The sequence below is a fragment of the Dermochelys coriacea genome, chromosome 9 (assembly GCF_009764565.3).
Source record: "Dermochelys coriacea isolate rDerCor1 chromosome 9, rDerCor1.pri.v4, whole genome shotgun sequence".
In the NCBI taxonomy this organism is placed as follows: domain Eukaryota; kingdom Metazoa; phylum Chordata; order Testudines; family Dermochelyidae; genus Dermochelys; species Dermochelys coriacea.
In genome coordinates this window covers 66,635,177-66,660,350 of record NC_050076.1, presented here as the reverse complement: position 1 = coordinate 66,660,350, position 25,174 = coordinate 66,635,177, and the positions used below count along the sequence as shown (strand labels likewise).

At 42.2% G+C, this 25,174-nt stretch overlaps 1 long non-coding RNA gene across 1 annotated transcript; it reads right to left on the bottom strand.

Moving 5' to 3' along the window:
- Positions 1 to 4,488: 4,488 nt before the first annotated feature.
- LOC119861957 lies at positions 4,489 to 5,950 on the bottom strand. The gene is made up of 3 exons (XR_005295080.2): positions 5,705 to 5,950; positions 5,427 to 5,446; positions 4,489 to 4,837 (listed from the first exon to the last, which is right to left on the bottom strand). It is a non-coding gene; the product is annotated as an uncharacterized LOC119861957 (long non-coding RNA).
- Between the last annotated feature and the right edge of the window lie 19,224 nt (positions 5,951 to 25,174).

The following is a 25,174-nucleotide window of genomic DNA, read 5'->3' as shown; positions in this document are numbered from 1 at the left end:
GTAAAAATAAATTAATTAATTCACACTCACATTTTAGGACTAAAAATGCTTGCCACCCAGCATGCATTTAAGTTTTAGAAAACTCTGAAACAGGGCAGAATGAGAGCTGTTCCTATTGTTGATCCACTTGATCTTAATGTCACAAAAGTTGGGAGAACAGGAAACGCATGTTCAGTATGTATGCATTTGAATCATCTCAGAAATTCATTTCAGCTGATTTCCTGCTCTATGCACATTCTACCAAATTCTAGCAGGAATGATCCTGGAAAAACTGAATTTCAAGTTAATATTCATGGGGAGTGAATTTCCCTCCAGGGCAAAAATTTGCTCAAAGTCAGTGCATTCCAGGGTTTAAGTGGCACTTATGTGTTGTGCTGGCCCCCTTCACAGAATTTCATTCAGGAAGCACATTTGGAATGCCTACTCATGAATTTTCACACCAGAAGACTCATTCGAAGAGATGCACTCAGCCAATCAGAGAACAGAAACACACCTTATGACCTACTTGTCCAATCAAAGCTAACCAAAACAGTTCAAATCAAATATATATTTTTCAGTGAACTGTACCCATGCAGTCTAGAGGCCAAATTATTCATCATGTAATCATCAAATCAAACAAATTTGAGTAAATCACTAATTGCTTGTGGATAATTCACAAACAGGCAATGTTTATCAAAACATTCACTGCAATTTTTTTGCTCAACTCTACACATCACACAATGTTTCTGTATACAAAAATAAAGAAAGACAGTACAATACCAACCCAGGTCCAAGACAGAGACCCATAAATGATAGAAACAAATGCTAAAATCATAGAGATTAGGGATGGAAAACCTCTTATCTGGCCACACTGTCCATCTCTGTACAGGTTTCAGAGTAGCAGTCGTGTTAGTCTGTATTCGCAAAAAGAAAAGGAGTACTTGTGGCACCTTAGAGACTAACAAATTTATTAGAGCATAAGCTTTCGTGAGCTACAGCTCACTTCATCGGATGCATTTGGTGGAAAAAACCTCTGTACAGTCTGTTTTCCAGTGCTTCATCCAATGACTTCTGCCAGTTTCTTCAGAAAACTTCCAAGGAGGAGGCCAACTGACCTCCTCCTACAGAAATAGATGCTTCTTTAGCAGAAGTTTGGAGAAAGAATTCTGAACTTTGGGACCCCACACAAAGCTTGCAGCTTCTTAATATAAAACCAAAATAAACTTAATTGAAAACAGAGGGCCTAAGTGGTGATCTAATGGAAAGGCTATGCACTCCCATACAGAAGAGCTAAGATTAATAGTTAACCTCAGATATTTGGGCAGGGGGGGTGGAGGTGTCATACAGTCCCCAAGTGGCCTCAAACTGATCTATCAAACTGTGTGCATCTAATGTCCATCTGCACTTTTAGATTCAGATCCTCCAAGGTACTAAATACCTTTGAGGAGCTGAGCTTTAGAAACCAGTTTTGAAAACGGGACCAATAGTCACTCACAAAATATCCTGCTTTCTCTGGCATTTCATTTACCTGCACCAAGTGCCCAAGTATTTTTGTATTTGTCTGTCAATAGTTTTTAAGGAATCCCTTGAAATCTGCACCACAACATATGGCACTGATAAAGTACAGAGAAATGTGATCATGCTGCAAGACAACCATGGAGGAATCTTTTGTTCAATGCATATGCTTACCTTGGTAAATCACAGTAACTAGGCCATTGGTTTCTACCTCTTATTGCATTTTTCTATTTGCCCCTTCTTTATTCCACTCACTCCCACAACCCTGCCCTGTTTCAGAACTGTTTCTTTCTTAGGAAGTCAGAAGACTAAGTCCCATCCCATGTCTGATACCAATAGAGCATCCAAGACTGACCAGTAAGGACACTTTGTGAGTCACAAAATTAGCATCCTTTGCTACTTACAATGAGTTTGTTACCTCTACAGTGAATTCAGCTTTCATACACACATAGATGTTCCTGAAGATAACCACCTGGGCTGGCCCAAGTCCATGTATTAGATCCTTGTGTCTGGTGTCTTTCTCCAGACTCCTTGGCAAATCTCTTCCATTTAAGCAAATGTCTTGTATTAGCAGCTTTAGGGTGAGAATCAGATTCCCGTCCTTTTAGTCGGGTATCCAATCCCATAATGGACTTGAGAAACTGAGATTCTAACTCATCTGGGCTGAGATTTTCCTTGTCTCCAACAGCATCTCCAGACACTGATTTTTCTCATTAGCTCAGAATAGAATTAGTTCTGCCACCAACTCTTTGACTGTGGTCCCCCGTCCCCAGGAATTCTTACAACACCATCTCTCTCATGATTTATTATGCTCCAGTGAGCATGTTCTTAGCAGAGCTCTAACGTGCCTTGCATTAAATTCATATTATGTCTAGGCTTTGACATCGGGGATGCTCCTGTGGAAGTCAATGACAAAACTCTCTGAGTTTCATGGCAGCAGGATCGGGCCCATCCTCTGATTTATGTCAGTTGTTCTTATGTGATAGGGAAGTGGATGCAATATTATAAAGCCTGGAATTAATCTGCATGTTAACACTTTATAAAATCTAGTGGAAAAAAAAGTCCTAAATTAACATTCTCCTTAACCTTTATTTTTATCAAGTGTACTAAATCAACTGAAGAATAATTGCTCTGAGGACTATGCCAAATGAGTGCACATTTATTTACATATTCCCTAATGTAATATGAATTGATGAACTTTCTGAGATACACATGATATAAATGATCATGATGTGTCATTCTTAATTTCTTTCAATTGTCACTGCAAAAACACTTGTTTCTTAAGATGAGTAGCGTGGTAAGTGCACACAGGACCCACAGCAAGTGGGGAAGTCACTGAAAGTATTTGCCCTATTGACAGGAAGAGAAAATACTTTAAATGAAGGGATCAAAATCATGCTACCCAAGGGCTCTGCTTTAGCTCTGAAGATGGACAAGACCAGAGACCAAACTGAAACTTGGAGTCATTCCTCACTCCAGGGGGGAAAGAATCTGTGTCAGCCCTACACCTGATGCAAGTGTACATTGTCCTCTGGTCTATGCTGGCCAGTAGGTCAGTGGGGATGGAACCAAGACCTGGACACCTCCAACCCATCTATGTGGGACAGAGAATGGTGGCTGAGACCCCACACTGAGACCTGGGAGGCAGGTAGCCTGCACATGGGAGTGAGGTTTGGCTCTGTCCCCTTTCTTCCCTGTCCAGACCACATAGGGTGAGCCATAGCCTCACCCTAAACAAGGATGAAAAATGAGCACATATATTTCCATCATGTTAGAGTTATACATTTTATCTTAGCTAAATGAGTTAATCGGTGTAGCTGTCTGGAGACATTACAGGGCTTGTTCTCCTGGAAATATGCACACACTAATGAGTTAAGGGCAAAGGGAGACTAGAGTTACCCTCCCCCGATAATATTTTCAGTTTACAGAATGTGGTGCTGCTTCACCGTGCTGTGAGGCTATCTTTCACTACTGTTATCATACCATAGCTGTTATCTTTCACCACTGGCACATAGACCTTGTGTGGCCTTTCAGTTTGCCATCCATTCATGGAGGACAACCATACTTCCTATCCTGTCGATTTACATTCTAGAGTCGCCTAGAAAAAGGGCCCCCCATCTCAGCTGGAGCTGCTAGGAGCTCCAGTAATGCAAACAACAATGGTACTGGGAACCACTATCTCTCTCCCAAGGAAGAAACATTTCTTCTCCAACCCTGCTGAGCTACCTGGAGCCACTGGCCATTTTCTCTCAATACCGAGGATTCTCCTTTTAGTCATTATTATTTGATTTTATGATTACACTTTGACTATTCTGCAACAAAGTTAAATTTAACAGGTCAATAATTACTTGACTCTTTTTAAAGACACTAAAGAAACCCCAGCTGACCCGAGCATGCTTGTTTCCTAACTTTCTGATGGGATTCTCCTTTTATTCCAAACCCTCCTGGGCGGTTGAGTTGCTTTACACACAGCCACTCACAGTCAACTATGCTAGTCTTTGAACATGGTGAAACCTGAGGCAAGCTGGCCTCACCAGCAGCCACCAAGGTTTTCACATGATCTTGACCCACAGGTGGTTCTGTGCCAGCAATCTCTATGCCCAGAAGGAGCCCCATTGACTTCAGTGGGGTTCCACATAGGCACAATGACCTCTGTCCACCTGGTACTCATTGCAGAACTAGGACCACTGACTATGTTTGGTTAAAGCCCCGCTTCCACATCCTTCCCTAATGCCTCCAAAGTGAAACTCCTATAAGTGGGGGAGAAGGAAATCCAATGATGAAAGATCACTGTCATAGCATGAATAAAACATATTCTAATTTTATCAACACCTAGAATTCGGATTTTTAAATACCAGGGTTTTTTTTTCTTTTCTTTATAAGATAAATGATGAACAGCCGATTACATTTTTGATGTCTTTTAATTATCATAATTAAGTATGATCCATCATCATAATTTCACCAATAAATCAAGGCAGATCACCATAAAGATAATGATAAATCATGCTCTTTGTAGAACTGTTCCTGAGGATAAACCAGAGAATGAAGTTGGAGGACTTCAGATTCAACTAACTCATCAGCAGAATACTTAGCAATGTTCTATCTTAATGGCACGTACGTGCTGTAGGACAAATTGGAATCGTTCATCTTCTTTCAGACGTTTGGTTATGTGAACATGCTTGGCTCATGCATCCATGCCCTTACTTTGCTGATTTTTAGCATGTAAATTCTTGGGCATCTATTATGTTTCTTTTCTTTTCCTATAAGGCCTGGACTGCGGTTTGTAAAGAGAAGACACAAAGCCTGGCTCACTTTTCCCTTGCAAACTCTTATAGCAGCTCATCTGAAATTTAAACATATTTTTAAAAGCCTACACACACTACCTGTATAAAAAAGCCTTGATGAAAGCCTAGGTCTGTATCACTTGTGGTCAAGTAAGATCCCTTGGTACTCTCTTCCCACTTCTCATTACACTATAGCTAGTCTGTAACAAAGTTCAAACTGGAGCAACCTATCCTCTTCAGAAGCCAATAAGGTTTCCACATCACTTATGAGATCTGGCATCAAGCTTAATACATTACTTAATGGTTATGGTCCCAGTCCTCTTAACTACTGGCCAAATTCCAGTTGGAGTAACTGCATTCAGTCTCCCTAAATTTTCTCTGCAGTTTCAGTTCTGCTAAACACTGCTCTGTTCCACTCCAGAGAAGGCTGCATTTCCATGACACGTGAAGACATTGTGTATATATAAAGCTAAATTTTGTAGTCCCTTACCCAGTCCTAGAAGTGAATGTGAGTTTTGAGTAATATACTGAAATAGTTTGTAAAGTTCTTTCAGATCCTTTGGGGTAAAAGGGGTTCTATCAATGTAAAATATTATTTGCCTTTTTTTTTCCTGTAGTTTTATAGGATAGATAATACTTTATACTCACCATCCAAGGATTTCAATGCTCTGTAAAAAAAAAAAAAAAAAAAAAAGACAGATGAAAATTGTAATGCCTATTAGACAAGTGGGGAAAGTGACCCACACAGAGGTGAAGTAACTTGTGCAAGGTCATACAGCAAGTGAGTGGCAGAGCCGGTAATAGAACCCAGGTCTTCTGGCTCTCACTGCTCTGGACAGCAGGTGTATATTTCCCACTAAAGAAAATTTAACAAGCCCCTCAAGGTGCCTTGAGGTCACACGAGGACGATAGCAAGCTTCACTCACCAAAAGTCTGAGTGCTGTGTATTTTAAAGGGGAACAGTGTAGCCAGATTCCCAACTTTCCCAAAAGTGCTCCAATCTCTCACTCTTCTCACACGTTTATTTCCATCAAATCCTTGTCATTTTCAGGTTCAGGTACCACACACTCCATTCAGTCTGCCTTTGGCTGCATGTCAAGTGGGTCCCATCATCCATCCTTGTTACAATGGTAATGGTGGGTAGCCAGGAAGGTTATCTCATCTCTAATAATTTCCCCCTGAGGGATATGAAGGCAGAATGATTACTTGGTCATATACCTTCTTGCAGAATGCCTCATTCTTTTTGTTACTAGATTATTTAAATGAAAAATGGAAATTGGCCTGGGGTAAATCATTTAGTGATGAATTATGGTCAGAAGCCAGAGGAAACATATGAAGTTTCCAGAAAGACAAAATAAAGATAATCAACGTTTATTCTGTTTCCTAGACACACCCTAAAATATCCATGTAAAACATTTTAGCTCCGGCAGTAAACACCACTTACCTGTTACTTTGATTACAGTTAACATATGGGAGTTGACAAGACGCACAGTACTGGTACCTACATGGGCTCTGGTCATTAGGAGAAGGATAGCCTAATGAGCTGTAACAGTGTTAGGGCTAGTGTACACTAGAAGCGCTACTTCCATACATTTACATGATAAACCCACCTCTGCGAGAGGCCATAGCTATGTTGGAGGGAGAAGCTATCCTGCCAACATAGCGCTGTAGACACCAGTGCTAGGGTCAATGTAATTTACGTCACTCAGGGGGTGACTTATTCACATCCCCGAGCGACATAAATTATACCAAATTAAGTGGTAGGGTAGACCTGGCCTAAGTGTCCTAAATGCTTCTCCTTTTGGAGCTAGGAGGTATGAGAAGAGCAGATCATGCATTCCCCTGTGAAAGGCAATGACTTCGTGTAGAACTGGAAAGTAAGGTTCCCTGGAGCAGAACTGGGCAAAACCTCTGAGAGTCACTTTCACCAACCTGCAGCTAAATGGAGAACATTTGTGTTATTCATTTTATACTTTATTTTAAAACACATTTGTTCAAATTAACAGAACACTGCAAAATGCTGCCTTTGCTTCCCTTTCCCTCACAGTCACAAGTCCATCAGTCTTTCTAGCAAGGTGTTATATAGTCCCTATTACTGTAGTAGACAAGATGTTGTTACTGTTATTTGTATGTTCCAGTACCTCACAGAGACCACAGGTTGCCATTGTGCTAGGCTGTGTACAAACCCATAGGGAGAGGTAATACCTGCCCTGAAGAGATTACAACCAAAAGAGACAAGATGGGCCAGAATTAAAAAGGAATTTAGGTGCTCAAATTAGGTGCAGAGTGGCACTTTGGAAAAATCCCACATGGTGTCTCCCTGCATCTTTAGGCATCTAAATACCTTTGTAAATTTTGTCCATTGCTCTTTAAACCCTGCAGCTCTCACAACATAGTTGTGTTTTTTTTCCTCAACATTTTCAAATTTCACTTCAGCAGCACCAACCAAGCATTGACATACTTTATGGTACAGAAGGGATGGCCTTCTTATAGAGATGGTGCTCAGCTCTAGATGTGCCAGCCAAGATGGATACCCAGGCTTCCACAGCTCACTACTTTCTCACAAAGACAGCAAATAATCCAGGATGTTGCTTTGATATATCACAGTGGAAAGTTCCCTTGACAGGTTGGGTTGGTTTTTTGGAGTTTACCCAACAGCCAGGTACAGGTGATATTTCTTCAAATGAAACAGCTCTTGTGGTGCACTTTTCTTGACAAAGTTCAGACAGCACATTTCTCTTCTTTTCCCAGCATCTCTTCATTTCATCCCTCAAACAGAATGGACTGTCGTAGAGGCTGCTGCAGCATTGTGACTGTGCATACTACAGGTATGCTGTAAAAACCTGAGCTCTTCTCTCTTTGGAGTTGAACCCTTCATTTATCTTTATTTTCTGGCTCTGCAACAAATGAAAATTCCCAGCACCACATCCATTCAATTCTACATACAAGGAACAGCTAGACCAGATCTATCACAGCCCTCTACAGAATGGAATCGGAACTGCTCAGCTGTGAGCCATAGGCTACCAGTGCTAACAGCTAGCAGTGATTTTTCCATATGGCTCAAGAATTAGGGCCCGGTGTATTCAAGCCAAAAGATCTGAGCTCTTTCGATGTTTATAGTGTACAATACAATGATACTAGTGCAAATCCTATATGGACCAAAATTTATGACAACATGTTTTCACGTTGTCATCTGAAGTTTCATTTCTATTACCCCATCCTTTTCTGCCATTTGAACTGCAAGTAAATGCCTTCATCACAGATTCACTGTGCTGTCTGCTGGTTAGAACAGGAAAGCTCAAGTCAGCAGTCCTGGGTTCAACTTCTAACTCTGCCATTGACCTGATGTGTGGCCTTGGGCAAATCACTTTATCTCTGTTCCTCAATTTCCCCATTTTAAAAGAGGGATGATCACAATACTCAGGTGCGGGTTGTGATGCTTCATGTTTGGAAAGCTCTTTGAAGAAGATCTTCAGCTGGAAGATGCAGTATCCACTATCAAGAGATAAGTCCCATCTCTGACTGGCTCATCATGCCAGCTCCATCGCCATACATTTTCAAACAAGCCTCTTTGGGCGTCTCTCCTGCTGCCCCTCATACGTGGGAGATGCTCCCTCATTATCTACCTTCAAATCTCTCCTTCAAACTAGCCTTTGCCCTGATGCCGATAAAACACTTGAGAACGGTCAGGCCACTGGTGTGCTGAGCCCACTGCTGATGATGCTAGTCAATACTGTCTCATTGTCTCCTTATACTCCCTCGTCTGTACCCATTTATTATCTCTTTGTCTCATATTAAGTTAATAACAGGTTTCAGAGTAGCAGCCGTGTTAGTCTGTATTCGCAAAAAGAAAAGGAGTACCCGTGGCACCTTAGAGACTAACAAATTTATTAGAGCATAAGCTTTCGTGAGCTACAGCTCACTGCATCCGATGAAGTGAGCTGTAGCTCACGAAAGCTTATGCTCTAATAAATTTGTTAGTCTCTAAGGTGCCACGGGTACTCCTTTTCTTTTTATTAAGTTAATAAGCTCTTTCAGGCAGGGACCACCTACTGTTCTGCGTATGTATAGCACCTAGCACAACTGGGGTCCATGAATGGAGCCCCCAGGTGCTACAGTCAGACAAATAATAATACATAAATATTGTTCCTTTATTTTGTACTATGGGCTGGGTTTATTGGGTTAAACCTGAACTACATCTGCACCCCTCTCTGTATCTTGGCCTCATCATCAGTGCAACTGCCACTCTGTCTGTACCTTATCCTGTATTATTTCTCATGAATTGCATTACTTTACTTCCACTGTGACAATCCCTGCACATAGGTAATTAGGTGTTTGATGGATATGGTTACAAGCCATTGTAGGTATTTGCTGCACCAGAGAACAGTCATAATGCTGTCACGTGACCTAAAGGTTGTTCACTTTTTTTTTTTTTGCGAGCCATGTTAAGAAGTCTCTCTTAGCTGTTTTATTGCAAATGCAAACAGATGTTTCACATCTTATGACCCATGCTGCAAACCTAAAACAGTAAAACCTCAGGTGATGTTTCTATCAAATAAACAAGTCAATCTACTTCTGCAAGAATAGCACTAAGGATGAGAAAATAAAACTTTGCTTAGGGGAGCTCTCTGTCCTGGCCCACTGAATCCTTGGTGGCTGCCAACAAGAGTGCTAATTACTTCTTGAAGTGGAGGTGAGTTTGCCCTGAGACCACCAAGGGCTGGGTTTTTAAGAGCTCAAGTCTCATTCAGGCACCTAAAAGAAGTGGCCAGGTTTTCAGAAGTGCTCAGTGCTAACTGGGAAAAAAAAATACGATGGAGGAATTATTTTGAAATAGAAAGTTTTTTCTCAAAAAGAAAAGGAGTACTTGTGGCACCTTAGAGACTAACAAATTTATTAGGGTATAAATTTGTTAGTCTCTAAGGTGCCACAAGTACTCCTTTTCTTTTTGCGAATACAGACTAACACGGCTGCTACTCTGAAAGTTTTTTCTAAGTCAAGTCAGTGGGTCATGAATGTAAAGGGCAAAAATCACCAAGGAGAAAGTTTACCCTAGTGTAACACCAACAGACCCAGGTTGTCATCAGGCAGGATCGAACCAGGGACCTCTGGAGCTTAACGCATGAGCCTCTACCTCATGAGCTAAAAGCTAGCTTGCTGTTAGGTAAGGTTATAAAGCAGACTCATTTTTTTTCCTCTCTCTCCCCCCTCCCCAGTCTCAGCCCTACTGGCTGGGACAGAACACCACACCTAGGATGTGTATGAGCTACACTAGCTTCTCTGGGCCCCACTAATCATTCATTCTGCAGGGTCTTCTACTGTAGCCGTTGAACCTTAAGATACAAGATCCTTTGCTGCTGCTACTGCTCTGGCTGTTTCCAGATTCAGCAAAGCTCTAAAACATGTGCCTAAGTAGCACTGATGGGGCTTAAAGATGTGCTTGAGGGGTTTTTATTTTTGGGGCAGGTATTGTCTTTTTGTTCTGTTCCAGAGTAGTAGCCGTGTTAGTCTGTATTCGCAAAAACAAAAGGAGGACTTGTGGCACCTTAGAGACTAACAAATTTGTTAGTCTCTAAGGTGCCACAAGTCCTCCTTTTCTTTTTGTTCTGTGTTTGTAGAGTGCGTAGCGTAATGGTATCCTGGTCCATGACTGCGGCTCCTAGTCACTACAATACTACTATACTAAAAATAAATTTGTACTACAATAGTACAAATAATAAATCATAGTAATTTGATGAATTGGGGCCTAAATAAGGCTACAGGCATACCAAAAAGGAGAAAGAAAGACAAAGAAAATATTATAAAATAAGGTCAAGGATAAGACCCAAGACAGCAAAACAGTAATAATGTGGGCTGCTCCACCAACCAAGCCATGCAAGAATTATCACCACTCTTAGTAAGTGACACTAAAGATATTTGCTGTCCCATGAAGTAAAATGTTAGCCCAGACAAACATCTAGAGGCACATTTCCTCAGCAACCTTTCCCAGGGGATCCGCTGTTTGTGAGAGATGCCTAGTGCGGAAAAGCAGATGTGCTGTTGAACAGAACCAAAGCGCTTCCCTTGCTACTGCTTTTCTGCTTTGAGCTGCAAAGAGCCCAAGGCCAACAGATGATGCAGCGCTAACAAGAAATGACAAATATGGATCATGAGCCACATCCACCCATCCCAGGTCTGGAGAACACAAAGATATATTGGCCCCTAACTCCGCTGATTTCAATGGTGCCTAAATACCTCTGAGGCCAAAATGACTAAAAACATTTGATGCTATTGTCTTTATATATATGATTCAGCATAACTTATTTTCTACAATGTCTGTGAATGTTATTCAAGAGGTTAGGGAATGCCATTGTATCTTACTGCCTATAAGCTATACCTGCTAACATAATATCTTCCCCTCTGGATATTTTACCTTTCAAGTGGCAAGATAATAAACTAGATTCCCCGATAGGGAATATTTTCATTGCCACTATTTTGGAAATATCCATTTCGTCATTCAGTATCATTATTGGCTGAATCAAATGAGGTAACTTCACAGCAAATCAGATAAAAAGAATCAAAACTGCCGACTTGTTTTTGTTCTTAAAGATGTTGCTGAGGTAGATAGAGATGCTTTGCCTCTAAAGGAGAGGATGAAAATAGAGTGAATGGCAAAGTGTCTCCAATAGACAAAAATTGCAAATATTACAGGTTTACCAGTACTTGAATGATCATCGAGCTACTGTACTAAGCACCTATCTAGTTATGATGGATTATGCAGCATAGCAGTGCAGGATGAGAAATAAACAAAAAATTAACCATTTCTGAGCCCTGTGCCTCATAATTATTTTAAAATACATTGTGAGCCTGATACACAAACTCAGGCACCTAAAACAGATATTTGTGTGTTGATTTGGGTGTGAGATGAAAAACTGCGTGCTGTAACTTGGTACCCATATTTGAAAACCGTGCAACTTTTCCCCATTGATATAGCCATGCTTTGTCCTGGGGAGCATGTAGAGTGTGGCCCACAAAAGGTTACACATAAATACCAACATTGTTATGTGCAGGCAGATGTTGTCCCTGCTGGAAATGAGCACAGGTTATCTAACCAGCTGTTAGTCTGGAATACCCATCTGGGTTCTGAATCAATTGATAAATAATAGCTGTGCAATATGTCTCTGCCCTGTAGCTAATGATGTTTCAGAGAGGATGAAAGGGCAGTAAATGAAAGGAGCCATGGATTGTCGTTTTCCGCCAGCCCAAACGCGGCAGCTAAAGTACAAATCAAAGTGCGGCATTAAGGAGACCGCCTGTGATGAATGTGTGGGCTGGCACCAGAGTCCTGTTTCCCTTGGTGGATCCCTCCTCTGCCTCTCCGTCAGCGGCAGCTGGAAAATGTTTCCCTTCTCAGTGTAGGCTGGCATTCCTCATGCTGCCCTCAGCTTTCATAACAGAACCCACTCACTGCAGATCCCCATTCCTTACTCCCAGCAATAGGCTTGTCCAGTGCCCACTGGCTCCAGGACAGTCAGGCTCAATGCCTGAACTAGAATCGGTGCTCTCACTTTATCCTCTGACTCTCTCCCAATCCTTTGGCACGTTAAGCCAAACTGGGAGCCTAAAGCACCAATTCCTTTTTATTTGGATGGAAAAAAATTGTTGCATTTGGGAGGTTAATTCATGCACTCACCCCATCAAATCTCCAGTTGAGGTTGCAAGTAGCTGCATCACAAGTCAGCCTCTATCTTTCTTAAATGAGGATGAGCTCAGAGTTTCATGATCTCAGCCTTGCCAGGATAAACCATTTCAGCATCCCCATTAGATTCCACATGGTTATATTTTTACATTGCCACGAGAGCAGGGCAAAGGGAGCTCTTCCAACCTCCAGCTGCAGAAAAAGCTTAGGAGCAGAGGTTAAAAAAATGAGCATCTAGAATCTGATCCCCTGAGCGGAGGGGTGGAAAGTAGGAGTGGGAAAGTAAATGAGCCCATTGGGATACCCTAGTCTCTTGTTTGGTCCCAGCAGCTCCGGGGACCCAGGTGAGAGGGAAGAGAAGAGAGCAAACAACTTTTCTCCTCCGAACGTAGAGGACAGAAAGAGGTGGAGATGCTCAGTGATAATGTTGCTCTGTATGTAGACACCCATATTTTAAAGGAAGAATTCTCCATCTGAGCCAGGGACCCCATTAGGGACTAGCCCCTCTATGGGGTTGTGCAAATGGTTGTGGGTATGAAGTTACATTGGGATTGACCCAAACCGATGCACCTGTCCAACTGTATTGGAAGCTGTCCTCTCTCACCAGGACTCTAACCTACACAGTGCTACAAGCTGTGCCCCATAGGTTGTCCTGGGATGAGGTTTCATCAAAATAGAAACTCTGCACGACAAAAGGGCAAGTACGAACCAGACTCAGTGCCAGCAATGGCAAAGAGAACATCTTAGGACAAGCTCACCATGATACATGTAAAAAGCTAGTGGGGAACTTCAAAAGGTCTGTTTCCCATGATCGGCTCAGATAAGCATCGAAGAGTTCACCTGCTTGTCTGAAGCCACAGGGGCCTCCTCTGGGCCCCACACCTCTCCCCCACCCACAGACTCCATTACCCAATTGTTGGCCTTATGAAGGGGAAGCCTCCTACCCCATTCCAGAGTGCTCAGAAAGTGGATGGCCATGCCACAGTCCCACAGGCATTTGGAAGGTATCTCTCCCCTCTCTCTCCTCCCCCCAAGATTTCTCTTTCCAGCTCTTCCTCCTGTTTAACCCCCCACCTCCTCACTCTTTGTCTGCCCCTGTTTTTCTGTCTCCCATCGACTATCCTACTCCATTTGCTCCCTTCTTTCCCTCCTTGCCCACATCACCCTGCCATATGGACAGATCCTTGTGCCTACACAAAGCCCCATTGCCTTCTTCTTTTCCTCTGTTTCCCTCCCCACTCTGTCTCTCCACTCTTCCCACTCCTCTTTCCCACCAGCAAGTCCCCTTTTGCTCCTCTGCTGCTTCTTGTCTCTCAAAATACTCAAAGCAAAATGCCGCCACCTCTTGCCCAGGTACAAATCAAAAGACAGGAACCACCATGCTGGATGAGACCCATGGTCCATGTAGTCCAGTATCCTCCCTCTCACAGGGGGCAGCATCACTGCTTCTGAGGAAGTGGCAGGAAACCCTGCAGTGGACAGTTGTGGCGTAATCTACCCCCAGTGAAGGCCTCATCCTAATCCCAAATAGTTAAGATTGCTGTAAGGCCAAGAGGCATTAATTTTGTTAGCATTAACTATTTTAACTCTGGATAGTCTTATTATCCCCTAAAATGTCCAATCTCCCTTTGAATCTTCTAAGTTCTTGGTTTCAGTGGCACCCTGTGGCAATGAGTTCCACAGTCCAGTTACCCAATCCGTGAAAAGATATTTTTGTTCATCAGTGAATGAATTTGCTACCTTTCAAGATAATTGAACGTGGTCTCATTCTGTTTCATGGATAGATCAGTCTGGACTCCCTTGAGCTTTAAGGCCAGGTTTAATTAGAATTTTGCACAGAATCTGGAGCAAGTTTTCAGAGTGTACCAAAACTTAAACCCAGATCAGCTTCTCCTGACTTTTGGAGCTCATTCCACAAGCTTTGCACAGTGCCAATTCTCATTTTCTTTGCACCTCCAGGCTTATTAGAAATCTCTATTTGTACCAACAGGGAATTTAATTTGTATACAAAAAAAAAATAAACCCCACAACACTAAACATGAATTCAACGGCTGGAAAAAAAACCCTGTTACTAAAAGGTTCAAACACAGCAGCACAATGATTTAGAATAGACTTGTGTGGGTGGCAGCATGCTGAGAGCCACATGAAGAAAATAAAGCTACATCAGTATATGATTCCTCTAACAGTTCCAAAGTGTTTCAATGCAGATTTTTCAAAAATAATGGATTTTGACATTGCAGTACCTACATACTGAGCTCCAAGCTGATTTTGGGGAATTACTGCACCAGTCTAGGAACGCGAGTGGCCATCCTCACTGTCATCTCTGGGCACCTCACAATCAGGAATGGATTTTAATCCTCACAACATCTTGTGAGGTGGGGGAAGTATTGTCCTGTTTTACCAATGGGGAAGTGAGGCACAGAGAGATAAAGTGACAGCCCAAAGTCACTGGGACTGTATCAAAGCCAAACATTGAACCCAGATCTTCTGAGTGCCAATCCAGTGGATTAACAACAAGCCTCCCTAGATATTTATACAACTCTCAGTACCATAGTAGCTGAGCACAACTATCAATTCATAGATTTTGCCCTCATATTATCCCTGTGAAGTAGCGAAGTATCATTCCATTTTACAGATGGGAAACTGAGGCACCAGGTAGATTACGGTTTCAGAGTAGCAGCCATGTTAGTCTGTATCTGCAAAAAGAACAGGAGTACTTGTGGCACCTTAGAGACTAACAAATTTATTTGAGCATAAGCTTTCGTGAGCTACAACCCACTTCATCAGATGCATAGAATGGAACATATAGTAAGAAGATATATATATATATATATATATATATACAGAGAACATGAAAAGGTGCAAGTTGCCATACCAACTCTAAGAGGCTAATTAATTAAGATGAGCTATTATCAGCAGGAGAAAAAAACTTTTGTAGTGATAACCAAGATGGCCCTTTTCAGACAGTTGACAAGAAGGTGCGAGGATACTTAACATGGGGAAATAGATTCAATTTGTGTAATGACCCAGGCTCTATTCCCATTCCCAGCCTCTATTCAAGCGCAAGTTAATGGTATCTAGTTTGCAAATTAATTCCAGTTCAGCAGTTTCTCGTTGGAGTCTATTTCTGAAGCTTTTCTGTTGCAAAATTGCCTTTAAGTCTGCTATTGAGGCCTGGTCTACACTACAAGTTTATGTCGGATTTAGCAGCGTTAAATCGCATTAACCCTACACCCGTTCACACAACAAAGCCATTTTTTTCAGCATAAAGGGCTCTTAAAACCGATTTCTGTACTTCTCCCCAGTGAGGGGATTAGCGCTGAAATTGACATCACCATTTCGAATTAGGGTTAGTGTGGACGCAATTCGAAGGTATTGGCCTCTGGGAGCTATTGTGACCACATTGTGCACCATTATAACCGCTCTGGACAGCGCTCTGAACTCGGATGCACTGGCCAGGTGTACAGGAAAAGAGCAGGGAACTTTTAAATCTCATTTCCTGTTTGGCCAGGCAAGCTCATCAGCAGAGGTGACCATGCAGAGCTCATCAACACAGGTGACCATGGAGTCCCAGAATCGAAAAAGAGCTCCAGCATGGACTAAACGAGAGGTACTGGATCTGATCACTGTTTGGGGAGACGAATCCATGCTATCAGAACTATGTTCCAAAACACGAAATGCCAAAACATTTAAAAAAATATCCGAGGCCATAAGGGACAGAGGCTACAGCAGGGACGCAACACAGTGCCACATGAAACTTAAGGAGCTCTGACAAGCGTACCAGAAAACTAAAGAATCAAACACACGCTCTGGAACAGAGCCCCAGACATGCCATTTCTACGCTGAGCTGCATACAATTCTAGGAAGTGCTGCCACCACTACCCCACCCATGTCCACGGACTCTGATGATGGGGTACTCTCCGCCATGCCTAAGGATTTTGTGGACAGGGAAGATGAGGAGGACGATGAGCTTGAGGACAGCACACTGTTCTCCCCGACAGCCAGGATCTTTTTATCACCCTGACTGAAATACCCTCCCAACCTAACCAAGCCAGAAAAGGGACCTCTGGTGAGTGTACCTATTTAAATATAATACATGTTATAAAAGCAAGCTTTTTTTAATGATTAAGTAGCCCTGAGGACTTGGGATGCATTCATGGCCAGTACAGCTACTGGAAAAGTCTGTTAACGTGTCTGGGGATGGAGCGGAAATCCTCCAGGGACATCTCCATGAAGCTCTCCTGGAGGTACTCTAAAAGCCTTTGCAGAAAGCTTTTGGGGAGAGCAGCCTTATTCTGTCCTCCATGGTAGTATGCCATGCTAGTAGCAAGTAATCTGGTATCATTGCATGACAAAGCCTGGCAACGTATGGTCTCGGTGTTTGCTGGCATTCAAGCAACATCTGTTCTTTATCTCTCTGTGTTATCCTCAGGAGAGTGATATCATTCATGGTAACCTGGTTGAAATAGGGGAATTTAATTAAGGGGACATTCAGAGGTGGCCGTTCCTACTGGGCTGTTTGCCTGTGGCTGAAAAGAAATCCTTCCTGCAGTTAGCCTCCTACCGGTTTTTGAATAAACAGACTGACAGAGCCAAAAGAGTACCCAGAAGTCACCTACTACAGGACAGGCCAAACAAAGAAAATAATAAAATGCCACTAGCCGTCACCTTCAGCCCCCAACTAAAACCTCTCCAGCGCATCATCAAGGATCTACAACCTATCCTGAAAGACGATCCTTCACTCTCACGGATCTTGGGAGACAGACTAGTCCTTGCTTACAGACAGCCCCCCAACCTGAAGCAAATACTCACCAGAAACCACACAACAAAAACAGGTTTCAGAGTACAACAACAAAAACACTAACCCAGGAACCTATCCTTGCAACAAAGCCCGACTCTGTCCACATTCAAGTGACACCATCATAGGACCTAATCACATCAACCACACCATCAGGTGCTCTTTTCCTGTTCACCTGCACATCTACCAAACGTGATATATGCCATCATGTGCCAGGAATGCCCCTCTGCCATGTACATTGGCCAAACCAGACAGCCTCTACGCAAAAGAATAAATGGACACAAATCTGACATCAAGAATCATAACATTCAAAAACCAGTAGGAGAACACTTCAATCTTTCTGGTCACTCAGTAACAGACTTAAAGGAATGCATCCGATGAAGTGAGCTGTAGCTCACAAAAGCTTATGCTCAAATAAATTTGTTAGTCTCTAAGGTGTCACAAGTACTCCTTTTCTTTTTGCGAATACAGACTAATAAGGCTGCTACTCTGAAACCAGACTTAAAGGTGGCAATTTTGCAATAGAAAAGCTTCAGAAACAGGCTCCAAAAAGAAACTGCTGAACTGAAATTAATTTGCAAACTAGATACCATTAACTTGGGCTTGAATAGAGTCTGGGAGTGGCTGGGTCATTACACAAATTGAATCTATTTCCCCATGTTAAGTATCCTCACACCTTCTTGTCAACTGTCTGAAATGGGCCATCTTAATTAATTAGCCTCTTAGAGTTGGTATGGCAACTTCCACCTTTTCATGTTCTCTGTATGTATATATATATCTTCTAATTATATGTTCCATTCTATGCATCTGATGAAGTGGGCTGTAGCCCACACAAACTTATGCTCAAATAAATTTGTTAGTCTCTAAGGTGCCACAAGTTCTCCTGTTCTTTTTGCAGGTAGATTAAGTCACTTGTTCAAGATATCCCAAGAAATCTGTGGCAGAGACAGAGATTGAACGAAGGTCTCCTGAATACCATTACAGTGCCTCATCCAGTAGACCATCCTTCCTTCCCAGGTGTTGATATAATGACCACTGGTTGTACCCAAAAATGCATGCTGCTGGCAGTGGGTATTCTTGATCACTGAAGGTTTCCTGTCCAGGGGGCTGTAGTCTTTCTACAATAAATAAAAGGGTACGAAAGAGGGCTCACTAGACAGACAGACACACACAGGTTCTAACTTTATCAAAACATAATATTTGGCAGACCAAACGAGTGGTCCACCTTGTCCAGTGGTCTAGGCAAGTCATATACATCCACAATTTCAACAAGTGTAACTAATTGTGCATGCCTCACAAAAGAGAGCTCTAATGATAGCACTTTTCAAAACTTTGGCCTTAACCTCCTTCTCTCTGAGATCCATCAGGTGTGACTGGGGCTAATAATCCTTATTTACTCACCTAACCGAGGTTGTTTGTCCTAGGCCCTTAATGTTTGCACAGCACTCTGAGATCTATAAACACAAGGGCAAAGTGTTATCAAGGTTCAGATTTTGCCCCCAATGCTATCTCTGAAGATCCTAAGACACCCGCAAATACAATACTTTTCCTCTAATCCAGCTGGAGTTGCTATATCATATTCTAGCTTTCTGGTCAACTGCAAATAATAGAAGATACAGGCAGGCCAATGGAACATTCTCAGGCTAGCTCTCCATGTTTTTCAGCCAGCTCTGCATTCAGTGGCTCAAACCTCCAATGCATATGATAAATTTTCTGAGCACTGAGAAGCATGAAGCAGAACAATATCCATAAAGAATCAGATCAGAATCCTAATGACAGGATTGATGATTACTAGGGAAAAAAAGATTCATATTATAGACTTTCCTAGGATGGGTATTTTGCAGCATTTAAGATGCTTTGAAACTAAGTCCACGTTAAGAGGTATTCTTGTTCAGAAAGATATCGGCCTTTGGCTGGTATTATATACAATAGCTATGTGGCCATCTGGATTTTGCCTTGAATCATTTTCATTGATTCAGAGGCATTTTAAAATGTTTAAGTTACTACATCAGATTTAAATTTCAAATCGATGTTGGCTTTGCAGAATTGCTCTGTCTTTTCAGCATGGCTGAACAAACACCATTCAGAGGCAGCCAAGAACTCCACCAGAACCAGACTGGAACGGGAACTTATTTGATTTAGCCATTTATTGACAGCTCCCTCATGGAGCTTGTTTTGTTAATTCTGCTTGCAACCTTTAACGTCTCTGATGCCTTTTATGGCACAACTCCTTTGTACATTAAATTCTTCTACTAGTAACAGCAAAGACTGCTCCAATTATGTTCTTCTTGGGAACTTATTAACTAGAGCTGAAACAGTCTAAAATAATTCACATAACTGTAGCTTGCCTGTGGCTGTATGGGTGGTTGGACTGCTTTAACATTCACTTCCTATCCACCACAATAAATTAAGATTTGATACTTGGTATTCACGCCTGCTATCAGCATCATCTGAATCACTCTGGATCAGAGGGCAGACGCAATTTTGCTCCCCTTCCACACTTGAGTGTAGGGCTGAGCTGGACAAAGTGTTCCCACAGTGCATGAAATGGGCACTTTTTGGAATGAGATAAACTATAAGCAAGATTTTTAATCAGGCCCATTGCTCTAAAATGTAATACATTCATGAGAATACACCTGGCTGGTCCTGTGACATATTTTACAGACTCTTATTAAACTTTTACATGTTTTATGGTACAGACGATCATCCAGATCAATAACCCTGAAAATACCTACTCATATAGGTAGGTATTTTGCTGGACCATGAGGGGGAAATACAGGTTCAATTGTCCTGAATTTCCATTTCCCCTGTTGGACCACACTGTTTACAGAGTCATAAAGCACCCTGCAGCCAGGGAGGAAGGGACAAGATGGGCTCCATAGGACCAAATTCTGCATAATAAGGTGAAAGTTTACAGTCAATAGGAGTTGTGAATTTACCCAAGGGCATAATGTGCATCTGCCATCATAGGGATGAAGGCTGCAGCCCCATTCTGATGGGAAGAGACCAGTCACTTCAGCTGGCTGGCTGAGAGGAGCAGTTGAGGTTGGAACATGAAGGTTCAAACAGGGCTCCTGCTAAATTATTTGTGCATAGAGTTAAAGCCCCCAGAAGGGTCACATGCAACTATGGCTAGAGGCCTTAATACAACAGAGACTTTTCCAGGATTAGAACATGGGGGAATTATTTCTCCTTTCATGCTGCAGTCCCTGAAGCCCTGATGTTAAGGGCAGGGTCTCCTCAAGTACCTGGTGTTGTGCACTACACAGTCATTCCCCCATTTGCGAGGTATCATACACTGGTAACTCATTGTCTGGAGTGAAGGAGGCCAGCACATATAAAGCCAGCCCTGTCTTTTCATGTGAGATTCCCTGAAGCATAACTACATATGCATGTATAGATTATTTTCTGTAGCATCAAGTGAGTGGGTCTTTAAACAGAATCAATAGAGAGCAAAAATCATCGATACACATGTGAGCACATGTCATGCTTTCAGAGTATCCAGAGGGGTGGGAGGTGTTAAAAGTTGTAATAAGGCAAATTTAAAACTTGCAGATAGTTTAAAACTTGATCTAGGTTAAAGATGGCAGAGCTGACATTAAATAGCTACTGCCATGGAGGGCCTGTGGCCAGTTTCTGGTCTTACTCCACTAGGCAATTAGTATCCCAGCCTAGTTTGCAATCAGCTCAAGATGAAAATATAAGATCAAGTTGAACAACAATAACAAAAAAATCTCTTGATGCACATTCACAAAAGTGTCCTTGGGCAGGTTCAGCAGCAGCATCCCTCATATATGGCTGCAGCCTCAGCACGACACATTTAGGAACTCGACTGCAGCCACTGGGATTAGGTCCATATCTGCTTCCCGACAGAATTCAGGTCCAGTAAGTCATCTTACCTCCTTAGGGAAGTGTAATAAAACAAAGTATTGGGGGCAAAACTCAAGCCACAGCAGACCTAGGGCTGTTACCACAGCAAAAAGTCATGGCTGCAATCCTGATGTTATTAAGAGACTGGTTATCACCGCAGTGCCCAGACCATTAGCGGAATAACTCCCTCGAGATGTACACAACTAATTAATTCCCTGTGCACTGTACTGAATATGCACTGCCGAGCAGCCATCATTGTAATCAGAACTTTACTCAAGAATAAAAACAGCCAAGTTGTCAGAAAACGATTCATCTCTCTTCTCCCCACCTCACCTTCAGTGACACATCATCCACACAACAGGCCATGAGAGATCTGATGAGCATTTACTCCAAAGTTATTTGGGCTGGGTGTCTCACTAGGGCTGGTTCGGAGGTGGTACAGGGGCAGTATCAGTTAATCTTCACCACAATTCTTTTGTTTAAATGTAGAAACATTAATTTTGTTTTGCGCTCAGGAAGGGCAAAACAGTTAGTACAAGGCACCAAACGGCAGCTGTCAATGAGCTGTATGAGTCTTAAGTAATTTCATTCCCTGCCGTCTATGGATGGGCAGCAAATAGGGCCCAACTGATCTGTTCCTTTTATAAGCTATTTGTTTTTTCCTTACAACTCATTATTAAAGGGACTCCTTCACCCTTTCCTGAGCCACTGCTTGTTCCATTTGACCCGAGCATGGTGCTTGCCTTTCCTTTCATTTTGTGAAAGATGTTAAAGGTGCCACCAGCTAGGAGAGCTGGGAGTGCAACACACTCAGATTCCAGGATGGCTCACACATCACAGAGTTGAAACCATTAGAAACAGGTAAGTCCTGCTGGATCATCCAGTCCCTCTTCCTGCCTAACCAAGATTGTACTCCTACATTCTATGGGGCAGTCCAAGAGTCTGATACTGGGATAAAATGTTGATGAAGCTGGAAACATCTCAGCTGCAAGATGCTTTATAATTATGACAGAAGAAGCCCTGTGGCTCATCTTGCAGATGCATGCAGACTATCAGTGGCCGATCAGCCAGTTTGAAAAACACTGCTTCCAGATGATCCAAGGGGTATAATTAAAAGTAGTTCTAATACTGTGCAGTTACATAGTGCTTTTTGTCTTCTAATGACTGTGAGCAATGATAAAAAACGTAAGACTAGACATACGAGGTCAGACCAATGGACTATCTAGCCCTGTTTCTTGTCTTCCAAGAGTGGCTAGTGCCAGACGTTTCAGAGGGAACGAAACAAAGAAGGGCAATTACTGAGCGATCCATCCCGTCATCTACTCCCAGCTTCCGGCAGTCAGAGGTTTAGGGTCACCCAGAGCATAAGGTGGCATCTCTGACCATCTTGGCTAATAGTCATTGATAGACCTATCCTCCATGAATTTATCTAATTCATTTTTTAACCCAATTATACTTTTGGCCTTCACAACATTCTCCTGGCATTGAGTTCCACAAGTTGACTGTGCACCGTAGGAAGAACTATTTCCTTCTGTTTATTTTAAGCCGTCTGCCCATTAATTTCATTGGGTGACCCCGGTTCTTGTGTTACATGAAAGGATAAATAACTTTTCCTTATTCATTTTCTCCTGAACTTTCATGATTTTATAGACTTCTATCATAACCCCCCTTAGTCATCTCTTTTCCAAAATGAACAGCCCGAGTCTTTTTAATCGCTCCTCATCTGGAAACTGTTCCATACCCCAATCATTTTTGTTGACCTTCTCTGTGTATTTTCTAATTCTAATATAACTTTTTTGAGATGTGGCGACCATAACTGCACACCGTATTCAAGGTGTGGGTGCCCCATGGATTTATATAATAGCATTGTGATATTTTCTGTCTTATTATCTATCCCTTTCCTAATGACTCCCAGCATTCTGTGAGCTTTTTTTGATTGCCACTGCACATTGAGCAGATGTTTTCAGAGAACTGTCCAACATGACTCTTTCTTGAGTGATAACACCAAATGATGGGGTCTAAATTAGCTCTATTGCTCTCAACAGTGCCACATCAGTGGTGTAACACAGTGATGACTCAGACTCATGATTTAGAAAGCACTTTGAAGCACTTAATTGTGGTTAAGACAGTAGCCTAGGTCTCAGGAGACCTACGTTCAATTCCTCGCTCTGCTACAGATTTCCTGTGTGACGTTGAATAAGTCACTTAATCTTCCCATGCCTCAGTTTCCCATCTGTAAAATAGAGATAAGAACTCTATTTGGATTGCAAGCCATTGGAGGCAGGGACGGTTAGTCTCTGACCATGTGTGTGTGTGTGGAGTGCATAGGACAATGGGACCTCTACAAGGAATGAAATGGCAACCATCCCTCTCAACAGACGAAGGCATCAGCCCCCAAAGCAGTTCAGTTAGTAGGTATCTGGCTGTAGCATTGCAAATGGCTAAAATGTCCAATTCTTGAGTGACCATCCTTGCCACAGATAATGAAGGTGTAAGGCGCAGGGCCAGAAGAGGAAGCCAGCGCAGTCTTACCGCTTAAGGCCTGCTGTGCTTTTTTCTTTGCTGTCAGGGCTGTTAAGAGCCACTGGAATAATAGTAATAATTACTATGTCAATGCAAGTCTTACATGACATGTTCACAGGCTTTAAAAACTCATAACTGACAAGTTTAGCTAAATGCTAGACTAACTCTTGTGGGGACAGAGAATTTTGTGAAAAAACAGAAACACTGCAGAGTTTTGTTTCAAGTTGTTGTGTGTATAGATTTCTCCTTTAAGTACTATTGTTTTTCTGTTCAACTTTGCATCAGACCTAGGTATTTCAGAGCAGGAAAATTATGAGAAAAAAATCTGAGGGTTCTAGTGAGTGACATGATCTTTGTTGATGTCACCTGAATTGCTAAATGTATTTTTCTGTTCTTGTAATGCAGCATCCCATACAACTTTTATAATATGAGTAAAAGTCAGAAAGACACACCCACCACCATCTGAGTCAAGAATAAATTTCTTGATGGAGTCCATTACTCTAAGAAGTAGGCTGAATAACAGAACTATGATATAAACTCTGAGTGAGACTAATACTGTTCTGTCACAGGCATTGACAACATTTGTTCTACTCTCCCATGTTACTATGCTGGGGCCCAGTTCAAAGTCAACAGGAGTCTTTTCACTGACTTCAGTGGGCTCTGGATCAAGCCATAAGGCCTGATTGTGCTGCCTTATGATGAGCACTCACACACAGGGACCCAGCCTCTAATCATTTTCCCATGGGCCGATTGAAGTCATACTCTCTGAAGTTAGCCATGACTTGGCACAGGCATGTCCAACTGCAGAACTGGGGCCATGAATAATGCCACCCATTCAATGAGACGATACACATACAATTCAGTGTGAGGGAGGGTTGCAAAATCAGTCCCATGAAGGGTAGCATTAATAGTAAGAGACTTCACAGCAGTGGAGAGACAGCCATATTGAAGCAATATGCAAGGCAGGAGAATGGGGAAGGAAGAAAGTGAGAGTTTATTTAGCTAACCCCGCAGTCAAAACTTTAATTTTAAAAGATCAAGTCATGGAAAAGCCATATGTCAAAACACAACCCCTTGGCCATTGTGCTCCATATGTTGCATTCCTTCTCACCATCAGCCTCTCTCTCCCTTTGCCCTACATCTACCCATGTGGAGCCACTTGTAGGACTGGGGCCTTCATCTGTAAGCACTTCAGAGCAGGGATCTTCATACAAGTCTAAAAGGCCCCGGGTAAAATTTTCAAAAGCACCTAAGGGACTTGGGAGCCCCATTGACTTGAAATCCTTTTGAAAATAGGACTTAGGTGCTTTTGAAATTCCCCATCCTGAGCACAATTTTGAGAGCTATATATAATGATAATCTACAAACTGTCCATCCAAGACTAAGTGGATTTTCCACACCAATCCTTCCCATGAGAAAACGGCTTCCTACCGTCTTTAAAATATTTGTGAAAGTACAGCTCATTTACTCTCACATTCCTACAGTAGCACAATCTATTTTCATTTCATATTGGACAACAGTGGTAAT